The sequence below is a fragment of the Bos indicus x Bos taurus genome, chromosome 11 (genome assembly GCF_003369695.1).
Source record: "Bos indicus x Bos taurus breed Angus x Brahman F1 hybrid chromosome 11, Bos_hybrid_MaternalHap_v2.0, whole genome shotgun sequence".
Taxonomy (NCBI): Eukaryota; Metazoa; Chordata; class Mammalia; order Artiodactyla; family Bovidae; genus Bos; species Bos indicus x Bos taurus.
The window spans coordinates 20,168,203-20,180,445 of record NC_040086.1 but is presented as its reverse complement, the minus strand read 5'-3'; the positions used below and the strand labels follow the sequence as shown (position 1 = coordinate 20,180,445).

General features: G+C 46.6%; 1 long non-coding RNA gene across 1 annotated transcript in view; it reads left to right on the top strand.

Annotated features, from left to right (window-relative positions):
- LOC113901106 overlaps window positions 1-11,588 on the top strand; it is a 47,481-nt gene extending 35,893 nt beyond the window's left edge. Inside the window, exon 3 of the long non-coding RNA XR_003513305.1 lies at window positions 11,392-11,588. This is a non-coding gene — a long non-coding RNA (uncharacterized LOC113901106). The remainder of the gene's footprint in view (window positions 1-11,391) is intronic.
- Window positions 11,589-12,243: the final 655 nt, after the last annotated feature.

The following is a 12,243-nucleotide window of genomic DNA, read 5'->3' as shown; positions in this document are numbered from 1 at the left end:
CACGCCACTGCATGTCAAAACTAAGACCTGGTGTGTATTAACTATAATTATAATATTTGTAACATTATGAAAGTTTATTTGATTTATTTAAATAATTCTGTACCCCTGACCTGCTGCTGAGTCAGTTGAGGACAGTACCAAGACAGCCAGAGTCTTGCTTCGGTCTCTCCCTTCTTCCAATGGGAACATGCCAGTGGGGAAAGCCCGTGTTCTCACCTGTAATGTGTCCTGGCTTGCCACCTGGCCCACAGTGTTTTACCTGTCCATCACTGCCAAAGGCACTGGGTAAAGGATTTGGCCTGAAGCCAAAGCAAATAGCAGCTGAGAGACACCCAACAGTTGGCGTCTGGCTCAGATGGCTCTGGCGCCTTCCTAGAGAAGCCCCCTTCCCCCCAAGAAGTCTGCCTGGCTTGATGAAAACTACAGCTAACATATGTTCAGGGCTTTGGGGTTTACAGGCATTTCTATGTATATCTCATTACATCCTCCCAAACTATGTTGGTTGTAAGTTTTGACTCCCATTATATAGATGAAAGTGAAAGTCAGTCGTGTCTGACTCTTGGCAACCCCATGGACTATACAGTCCATGGAATTCTCCAGGCCAGAATACTGGAGTGGGCAGCCTTTCCCTTCTCCAGGGGATCTTCCCAACCCAGGGATCGAACCCAGGGCTCCTGCATTGCAGGCGGATTCTTTACCAGCTGAGCCACAAGGGAAGCCTCTGTCCTGGTGGCTCAGATGAACCTCTGACCTGGTGGTTCAGAGGGTAAAGTGTCTGCCTACAATGTGGGAGACCTGGGTTCAATCCCTGGGTCGGGAAGATCCCCTGGAGAAGGAAATGGCAACCCACTCCAGTACTCTTGCCTAGAAAATTCCATGGATGGAGGAGCCTGGTAGGCTACAGTCCATGGGGTTGCAAAGAGTCAGACACGACTGAGCAACTTCACCATCACATAGATGAAGAAACTTCCTTCTCCATCCCTTAGAAATGAGTGACACTGATCCCTTCTCCCCAGCAACCATGAGTTCTAAGTCTGAGTTTCTTTCTCACAGAAGTTTCTTTCTCACTTACTTATATTATAAGTAAGTTCATTTGTATGGAAGTGATAGTTAAGGACTTCAGGAAGGTCATGTACACATTGCTATATTTAAAATGGATAAACAACAAAAACCTACTGTATAGCACATGGAACTCTGCTCAATGTTATGTGCCAGCCTGGACGGGACGGGGGTTTGGGGGAGAATGGATACGTGTGTATGTATTGCTGAGTCCCTTCACTGTTCACCTGAAACTATCATCACATTGTTAATCACTATACTCAATACAAAATGTTTTTGGTGTTTAAAATAAAAAAAATTTTTTTAAAGAAAGAAATGAGTCATTAACTGAGTCATTAACTTTCTTTGAATATCAGCTTTTTTAGAAATAAAATAGGATTAAGACTTTCCCAGGTGGGGCTAGTGGTAAAGAACCCATCTGCCACTCTAGGAAACATAGGAGATGTGGGTTCGATCCCTGGGTTGGGAAGATCCCCTAGAGAAGTGGCATGGCAACCCATTCAAATATTCTTGCCTGGAGGATCCCATGGATAGAGGAGCTTGGCGGGCTACAGTCCGGAAGACTGCAAAGAATCAGACATGACTAAAAACACACACATGCATACATGCACTCACAGTTCAGGATCTTTCATACAAAGCTCAAGCTCAGAGTCTCACTGACTCTTACCTCATCTTTATGACCAGTAAAGAATCAGACCATTTATTCCTGATAGAAGATCCAGGAATATTCCTAACATCATACTGGGAGTCCACAGTCAAGGTTGTGACCAAATCTCTCAGTCCTTGACCCCCGTCACTCTCTTTGGCCATGTGGAGGGAGTACAGTTCCCTCATCACATCTAATCGGTTTTCCAGAGACCTCTAAGTTGTTCTGGAGCAAATAATGCTGAGAAAGGGGGACACAGAAGCTGGAAGGATGGAAACAAGATATTTCAGGGTATACTGAACTGATTATTTCAGACCTGATCCTGTCTGAATCAGCATTTCAGAACTGTGGTCTGAAGGGGCTGAGGCAATCCCTGAGGAACTTCACGATGAAAGTGAAATGTCCAAGGCAACCCTTTCTCTGAGCAGAGAGATCCAACGGGTACTTCCCAGACCCCTGCCAGTTCTGACCTTGGACTTGCTCATGGGCGGGAGAGAAGACTGAAGTGATTTCATGCAGTGGAGACCAGACCACCTTCTCCCTGCAGACTTTAGAGAAATTAATCCCTGGGCCAATGGGAAAATGCTAGTAAATTATTCACATGTATATCTGCTTGTCATTTAGTAAAGTGAGATTAATAACATGGGTCATAAGTCACTTGTGAAGCATAAGGGGTTTGGGTTGCTGTGTAGATTTTAAGCTTCCTCTCAGTGCCTAAAGTTGGTTTTTGTTGGGTCTGTCTTACTCCCCTCCTGTTCTCTCCACCAACAGCAGAGATAAGGGCAGCAGGAAATAGTTTGGATTCTGAGCTCTGTTCTCTCTGTACAACCCCTGTGCCCATGAGGGCAGGCAGGAGGAAGAGAAGGGCCACAGACTGGGGGCCTCCACCGCTCAGAGCTGTGGTGTGCAGTACCTCCCGCCCCCTGGCCCACAACATTTATGGGGACTCCTAGGAGACTCCTGAAGAAAGGACACCAGGAATAAGGCAGTCCGGCTCCAGAACTGCCATATGTGACACACAGTATTATTACTAAGATGAAGAAGCTGAGGTTTAGAGAGGTCAAGCAATTTGCCCAAAGGCTTACAGCAAGCAGAACCAGAATCTGCTGCCTCCAACTCCTTCTGCTTCTCCCACCACCACTTGAACCTTAACTTCACTGAGTTGGAGTCTCATCATCACTGAAATGATGACAATTTTACTGGGCACTCTCTCTGTGTGAGGTAAGCACGCTACTCCTGTTAACTCATTTAATCCTTAAAATAACCTATGGGCAGGAGCTATTTTTATCCCTGTTTACAGATGAGAGAACTGAGGCTTAGAGAGATCAGAAACCCACCCTAACCAAAGCTCATGTTCTAATCCACCTTGCTGCATAAATTCCCATGTGCAATTGGAATGATTTTCCCCACCCTCTGACCTCACCAGGTAACACTGAAAACAAAATTAGATGATAGATGTTAAAATGCTTTGTGAAAGTTAAATGTGTGTGGCATAAAATAAAGACAAATTAAAATCTCAACTCCTGCAGATCTTATACTATAATAAAGCCCAAACTAACTCCCGCAAAACTGACACAACCACAAGTCCTTGCTCACGTAAAGTGGTAGAGAGAGAGAGAAAATGGCACAAGCAAAACCGTAGAAGGCGTATTTAACATGGTGTATGTGTGCTAAGTCGCTTCAGTTGTGTCCGACTCTTCACAACCCCACGGACCATAGCCAATCAGGCTCCTCTGTCCAAGGGATTCTCCAGGCAAGAATACTGGAGTGGGTAGCCGTTCTCTTCTCCAGGGGATCTTTCTGACCCAGGATTGAACTCATGTCTCTTATGTCTCCTGCATTGGCAGATGGTTCTTTACCAGTAGTGCAGTAGCTGACTGCAAAAAGAAGTTGCAAAGGGAGAGTGCAGGAGCTAAGGAGCCCCAGTCCTGGCCAGCAGGGCCAGGCTGCTCTGTCCACTGGGCCCAGGCTGCCCTGTCCCTGGGAAGGAAAGCAGGAGTTCAGGCAAGGATAGAGATTCTGATGAAAGTGAGTGGAAGGGGGCTATACTCTTGATGCCACAGCGATGTGTGTGTGTGTGTGTGTGCACACACGCGTGAGACAGGCAGGGCCACTCACCCACCCTCTGCAGTATCATGCACAGTAGGTTCCACCTTTTCTTAAACACAGACCCCACTCATCTTCCACCTAGTGCTTCTTGCTGCCACAGCCCCTGATCCCCTACAGAATCAAAATACACTCTGCTCTTGGCGCAGACTCTTGCTCTCACTGCGGGCCTCTTCCATGGACTTTTATGTCTCTGTTTACTTTGTGAGCTTCTTGAGTGGCTCATGCCTTTAAAGGAAATGCTCCAACCCTGGCCTGTCATTACGGCCCTTTGCTGGCCACTGGCTGTGCTCACCCCACTCCTGGGACGGGTGAGCCTGGGCTTTTAATTTGCTGTGACAGGAGATAATTGTTGCTTGGGTTTTGACCTCTGAAAATAAACCAGGGTGGTGCTTCCCAGCTGGGACTCCACAGAGGCAAGCTCACCCCTGTGGCCCATGCCAGGGGAGGCTTAGCCAGGGTTGAAATGGCTGGTCTCAATGTCCCTCACCCCCTTTCCTTTTCTGGATCGCAAAATGTACAATTAGTGTTTTCTTTAAGAGCTCAAGATGGCAAAGTTAAGAAAGTTCAGGGATACTTTCTGATATTGTATGCAAGGATTGCAGAGGGGGGATCCTGTGAAATCTCAGTCTCTGGGGATATTAGCCCCTCCTCCACTCAGGCCTAATCCCCAGTTACAGTTCTGCTTAAGTTCAAGTACATCACAGGCAGCCCACCAGGGCTATACTCTGTGTCTTTTTCTTCTTTTTTAAAATACAACATCATGCATAGAAGTATCTAGGCAAGGTCTCACCAATCGAAACACATGGAATTGCAAATCAGGTTATCGGGTTTTGATTGATGGGCGAGACACTTCTCACTCTAAAATGAGATAGCTGGAGAGATGTTCTAAGTTTCCTTCCAGCACAGGGATCCGTTTATCTTGAACTCCATTGCCTGGCTTGTTTCACCATACCAGAACTGTGAGAAGTATTGTGAAGCCTGAGTCAGCCATACAAGTTCAGACAGTATTAAGATGTCTAACTGTCCATTTCAACTCTGGCTTGGGACTAAGATAACACAGAAAGAGAAGCAAGGGCAGGGAAGCTCAGAGTGGGTGAGAAGAATGAATTCATGAGGACCCTGCCCCCATGTCCTCAGGGCCCTGTAAAAGGTCCTGCTTGAGCCCCAGGTCTCTGTTCAAATCTGTCCCTCTACTTCCAGTAGTCACGTATGGATGTGAGAGTTGGACTGTAAAGAAAGCTGAGAGCCGAAGAATTGATGCTTTTGAACTGTGGTGTTGGACAAGACTCGAGAGTCCCTTGGACTGCAAGGAGATCAAACCAGTCAATCCTAAAGGAAATCAGCCTGAATATTCATTGGAAGGACTGATGTTGAAGATAAAGTTCCAATACTTGGCCACCTGATGCAAATAACTGACTCATTTGAAAAGACCCTGATGCTGGGAAAGATTGAAGGCAGGAGGAGAAGGGGATGACAGAGGATGAGATGATTGGATGGCATTACCAACTAGGTGGACATGAGTTTAAGCAAGCTCCGGGAGTTGGTAATGGACAGGGAATCCTGGCGTGCTATAGTCTATGGGGTCACAAAGAGTCAGACATGACTGAGTGACTGAACTGAACTGAACTTATTAGCTATGTGACCCTGGGAGAGTTATCTAACTTCTCTTAGTGTCCCCAGCTACAATGTGGGAAACCTAGCAGACACCTCACTGAGCTGAGGTTTAAGATAGATCTCCTGAGGTCTAAGACAGATCCAGTAAGTGTGGTAGTTATTTGTGCATCACTAACAATGCTCACTTTCATCCTTTTGGGTACATGGTCAAACAACATTTCCTTCATCCCTTGAAGTTGAACTTATTAACGTGGCTTGTTGTGGCCAATGAAATGAGAGCAGTATTCTGTATTGCTCTATGCAGAAGCATTTAATAGTCAGTGTAAGACACTGCTGTGCTCCATTTTTGCCTTGGCAACCTGTGATGCCATAGAAGGAACAGGTAGAAGCCCTTTTACTCCAGGTCAGCATATGGAGAAATGTGGAGCAGAGCACCTAGCCAACCTTCACTGGACATTTAATGAGATTGCAAAGTAGACTTTATTTGCTCCTGAGGTCTGGGGAATACTTGTTACCACTGCACAAACTAGCTTACCCTGACTATAACAATATTGATGAAGCACCTAGCAAAGCTCTTATAACAATTATTATCTCATAGTAAATGATAGTTCCCATCTTGATTCATGCAAGAAGGCTAGGACTACTGTCTTTGGAAGCAACCACAGACTCTGCCTGTGAAAGTTCTGTCACTTTCCTAGTGACAAAGGGTGAGTTTAAACTCAATGGAGGCTCTCAGTTCCCAGGTCAACACTGTATCCAAGAAAAAGGAAACTCCTTCCAGGAATCAGAGAGGAGTATCACTATTTGCCCCAGGTGTACAGTCAAGGCATCTTGTACCTGGGTTTTCACCAACCAGAAGGTAGGTGGTAGAGCAATTGGTTTCTTCAATGAATAACTTCAGTGAAGTTATTTCTCAGGCATAAGCCTAACACATCCTCTGCTCAGAGTAACAGATAATAGCTGGTTACCTGATTCCAATATTTGGTTTTGATTATCAGTGCAGACACCAAAATCTTTGTTCTTATTAACACATCCTAGGAATGTTTTTCTTATTAAACTCACTAAGTTATAAAACTATAGGAATCTCATTTACATTTGAGTAAAGGGAACCACAGAACCTGGTCATTCTTTTCGGGGAGTTGCTGGTGTCAAAGCAAGGTATCACCAGTATAGAAGAAGCAACACAGGTGAAAGTTAAGAGCATGACATCAGGTGCCCCTGAGACATACGTTTGCATCCCAATTTCTTCACTTAACTGTAAATAGTATGTGTTCAAGAACTTAGAACTGGTTTTGATCCATAGACAATAGTCAATAAACATGTCTTTTCATATACAATGGGCTAGTTGATAATTTTTCACATTTTTATTATTGCTTTAGTCATTTATTCATTCAAAAGATATTTGCTTCAAATGTTATTGGTGACATGACTTCATTTCATCTTCCCAGAAACTCTATGAGGTCGGTAATAATGTTCTCATTTTTTTTTTTTAAACTGAGTCATGCAGGTTGTGGAATCTTAGTTTCTTGACCAGGGATTGAACCCGGGACCTCAGTGGAGAGAGTGCAGAGTCCTAACCACTGGACCACCAGGAAATTCCCTTGTTCTTATTTATAAGTGATTAAATTGAGGCATAGAGACAATAAGAATCTTGAGACAACATAGCTAGTTAAGTGAAAGAGCTGGTTAAGCGAAAACCAGATCTTAAATAAAGAAGTCTCTCATACTCATAGCCATAGAGAAGTAGATCTTGTGAGTAAACTCCAAATCTACACAGCTCCTGGAAGAAGAGAAAAGGTTCTTTTAATATCTTTTAATATCCCCCAACTCACTCTGAAGCCCAGTGAGTTTGAACTTGACAGGGATATTTATTATAGAAAGGCATGCTGACCAGAAATGGGTCATCTGAGCATAAATACAACCTGTGCAAAGAATGTGTGGTTAAAGAGGAAAAATGACCCCCCCACACACACACCACAACCCAGGAGGCTATGCAGTCTCAACACAGCAGCCGAGGACCAGCATCCATTGTCCTCTGGCCAAGAGGTCTCCAGAAGGGGGACAGGGACCTGGGTCTCTAAGGCAATCCTTGAGCACAAGTTTAAAGCTTATCCACTAAATTAAACACAATCTCAGGCATCTTACCTTCTCACAAGGTACCCTGGTGACCACTGAGATACTGACTGTACTCAGGAACAAGTGTGCACATCCTCTGGCCAAGCTCTTGGAGGAAGGAAGCTAGAGCTCTAGGACAGCGCTTGCCTCCAGCCACCCAGTGCCGCACCTCTCAGGTCTCTGCCAGATGTCGCCTCTGCATTCTCCAGAAAGTGGGGAGCCTGCCCTTCTCTCCCCCTCCTGAGTGGAGTACCTTCGGCTTCTGACTTAGTCCGTGATTCCTGTGGAGAGAGGAGAGCCAAGTCTGGGTTCCTTTCCTTGGCCTCACTCCAGCCCACACACCTGAGCACAGCCTCATCCTTTAAAAAGAAAAAAAAACTGATTTGGCTGTACCAGGTCTTAGTTGTAGCCTACGGAATTTTAGCTGTGGCATGTGGAATCTAGTTCCCTAATGAGGGATCAAACCTGGGCCCCCTGCGCTGGGAGCCCTCAGTCTTAGCCACTAGACCACCAAGGAAGTCACCTCCTCATTCAAATAAAAGGGCCTGTGCACATCAATGCCTTCCAATAATGACTGGGACTGGGGAGATGAACTCTCAGTGTGGTTCCATGATGCATCATCCAACCCAGGAAATGGTGGAGAGCGCAAAGGTAGACGGTGCTCGGTCGCTTCCGTGGTGTCCAACTCTTTGTAACCCCGTGAACTGTAGCCTGCCAGGCTCCTCTTCTCCAGGCAAGAATAATGGAGTAGGTTACCATGCCCTCCTCCAGCGGATCTTCCCAACTCAGGAATCAAACACATGTCTCCTATATCTCCTGCATTGCAGGTGGATTCTTTACCCACTGAGCCACCTGGGAAGGCTAGGTGAGGCTCTAGAACAACAGGACAATTCCAGGAAGACTGGGGGCCTCTGTCCATGCTTGTTCCCCATCAAACGAGTCTCTGAGTGCCTTGCTGCAAATTCTGGGGACTCTACCCTCGGCTAGTGCTGCGTTTACACTTACTGGCCAAAAGGTGTGAAAGAGAACCATGGGCAAATTTCAGCCGCCTGCCTGGAAATATAAGACAAGTGCTCAGAGATTTAAATGAAGAAGTAGGTTTAGGGGTTTAATTTCTACCAAATCAACCCAACCATCATGGAATCCAGAGCCCCCAGTTTAGGAGACAGCTGCCTGCAGCCCATTTGGGGTGGCATTTTGGGGAGCACAAGAGGGCTGCTTGTCTTCATTTGCACTGATTTGCTGCTGCCAGTTAAAGGGCTCTTATTTAAGACTAGAGTCATTTGTTTCCTCTTTACGCCTTGAACAAGATTCCTCCCTCGGCTAGAGAATAAGTACAATGTTTGTAAACAGCTGTCTTTAGGCTGGCACAGCAGCCTTCCCCTTATGCAACTGAGTTTTCTCTGAAAAGACAGCTGTTAAAAGCCCAGCCTGACACTTACTGACTTGACTGTGCTGTATCCATGGGGAAATCAGAGTCACCGGATTGAATGGGCTAATCAAGTCCTATGAATCACTGTCTGTATGAATAGCTGCTTTTCCAGAGACTAAAGCCACATGGCTGGGAAGAACAACTTTCAGCTGCTTTTCTTGCATCCGATCAAAATGACTTATCACTTGAATGTCGTAATCATTGCAAGGTCTTTTTTACTTCCATGTTTTATACCAGACTGTTGAGTATTGGATGACTTAGCAATTTCAGTCCATTAAGCTTTTATAAGTTTAATCTGTGATTTAAAAAAATCCTTCTCTTTGAGCATCTGTGAAAGGGGAAGAGTTAAGAACTATAAAAATCAAGCAATTGGCAGGAGGCCAATAAGCCTGGTCCATCCACCTGAAAGATAGAACTTCATGGAAGCTAGGGGTGGAGATGTGTTAAAACTAATGTTTTTTGAATCTTCTGAAAAGGTTATAAGCAGACTTACTCTGCAGAGTCTGATAAATGCCAAAGATTGAAAGGGGTCTCAGGGTGGTGTAATAGTCTATCATAGGGTTGCAATACAGCCCATGTGTCCTTAACTGTTCTAAAAGCTAATTCTCAAGCAGTCCAGGAAAGTACCTGGCAATGGTAGGGACTCAGGAAATAGTCATTGATGAAATGACCTGGTGTTGTCCCAGCTTCCAGGGTACCTGGTGGAGCAACTTCGTCTTCCCAGAGGCTAAGATAGATCCCAGCCATGAGTCTAACCTACTGAGGCAGCCCCTCCACTTCAGCCATCCATGGCCCACGTGGGCGGGAAGAGAGAAACTCTGAATGGTCACTTAACTGTGTTTGCTGTTAAAAAGAGCAAACCCTAGATGCTTGCTCAGAAGCTATTTCCCTCCTTGTGGACAAGTGAGCTCTGCATAGGGGAGCAAGCCAGAGGATTGGTAGTGGGGCTTCTAGAGGAGGTGATATTTTACAGCAACTCCAAAATGATCAGAAATGCCCCCAGGCTCTCTCAGGTGTGGAGCCTCATCCAAACGGATGGCTCAGAGTGAGTTTGTTGACACCCATGCTGTATGAGCACCCGGCAGCTGGAGGAGCCTGGGGCAGCAAGTGCAGACACACCTGGCGGAAGCCATATTGACAGATGAGCTGGGTCTTGAGTGAGGGCAACCCAAGGTAATGCTGTGGAGCCTCAGGCCAACTGGAAATCCCTACCTCCTGCCCCGAGCCCAGCCGCTCAACTTGACCCACAAGGCATCTCCAGGGACTCTTACCAGCCTTTTCCAGAGATGATATTTGCCACACTGGCATTTCCTACACTTCTCCCGGCAACTGCATCTCTGGGGGCTGCTGGGAGTTCACTGACGGAGCTACTCAGGATGGTGGGTCAGCAGGCTGGCATCCTTAAGAAGGTGGTGTTTAGCTCTGAATTGGGAGCTTCTGGGACTCAATATCCCCTCTCCCCTGCCATACCCAAACCCCAAGGTCACCTTTCCTAAGAAAGAACTCCTTCAGAACATTCCAGCCTTAGCTTCTTCTGATGTCCCTGCCATGCAGACAGCCCCTGAGTGACAGCATCCCCTTTATGTGCAGTGTCACTGGGCTGACTGCAGAAAGGTCACTCAAGGAGCGTGATGAGAATCCAGGCTCGTGAGCCTCACCCACAACACTTCCAGCGTGGAGGAAGGATGAGGGGAACAGCATCCGGTATGCAGACACGTCTCCAGGTGCTCCTGAAACAGCGCTGGGGCTGGGAAGCGCTAACAATTGGAACTTCAAAAGTGTATTTAAATAGTCCTTACTTTGTTAAACCTGTGAAACAGTAAATTTGACCCCCAGCTTTAGAAGAAGCTTCCTGACAGCTTTAGAAGAAGCAGTTCCCTCTTTTACTCAAACAAGGCTGCTCTCTGGGTTTTTAACACTCTGAACCAGCAAGAATCTTTGAGCAGCTCCAGTGCAGCATGGGCTGCAAACCTCCTCCCTGAGCATTCCAGACTCCCGCATGGCTCCTAGCCGCTCCCAAACTGATGCAGTTGAGTGAGGCCGTGGGCTTTCCTGCAGGGCTCACCAGATCCCAAAAGCTACTAGGAGGGGTTTTTCCTTGGGTATGGAGCATTTACAGCTCAGGAAGAAGTCAAACTTGACCCGCATTGCAGAATGAAGCCCTGGAAACAGCTAAATTGCCATATTGTGTGAAGGGCAGCAATGTGTCTTAAAAAAAAAAAAAAAGAGCAAAGCCAGAAGGCTCGTTGCTAACAACATTCTGAATTAAGTACCAAGAAAGACTGCTTGTTGCTAGTGCTGAGGCAGGAAATAACTCCTTTTCCTTTAACTAATCTCTTTGTTTATTTCCTTTGTTCCATAGGACTGGCTCAGAGAAGGCCTGATTTTTGTTTGTTTGTTTTGCTTTGTTTTATAGTTCCCGATGGGTAGGATTTGGTAAAGTTGAGCCTCAGTCCAGGGAGTCCCATGGCTGAAGCCACTCACTCACAGCAGACTCGCTGCAGGACGAAGGGTGCAGGCAGCCACGGCCAGCAACACATGTGCTCCTCAGTTGGGAGACCACCTGCCTTGTCCACCATCACGGTCCCTGCCCAAGGCTGCCGGCTGAGCCAGGCAAGGCTGACCTGCATGTTGGGTGGGAGTGGGTGGAGGGGGAGGCTTGTCAGACTTTCTCACATTTGTGGTCAGGTGTTTGGCACTATGCTTACTGAATGCAGAACACAAGAATGAGAGATGAGGAAACAACAGATTTCCAAAAAGGGCTAGACAGATTTCTCTGTCTCAGTTTCTGCTCACACTTACTCACAGATGCATTCAAAGTAGAGGAAAGGGGAGGATGGGAAGGAAAGAAGGAGAAGGAGGAAGAGGGGCGGGGGAGGAGTGAGGGGGAAGGAGGGAGAATGGAGTGGGGGAGAGGGAATGATAAACCACAGGTTCCTCCATGGGCTGAACTAGGCTGCCTCGGAGGTGATGGGAGAGCCCATGCCCCACCACCATGGCTCCGCGATGTCAAGCACATCACCTGCCCGCTTCACCCATTCCTTACAAGTGTGGAGAGGTAAGAATAGGCCATGGAGCATGGTTCTAGACCAGCAAGGTGGTGCGTGCCTGCATGGCTCCTCACCCATGGTCTCTGGTGCCAGAGCACCCCTGGGGAACTGTGTAAATGTCCTGCTCTTTTTACAAAGTTGCTTCTTTTTAATTCAAAGAACCCACTGGTCTGATCTCTAGTTTGTCCACATTGTGACATCTGGAGACACGAGGGGTC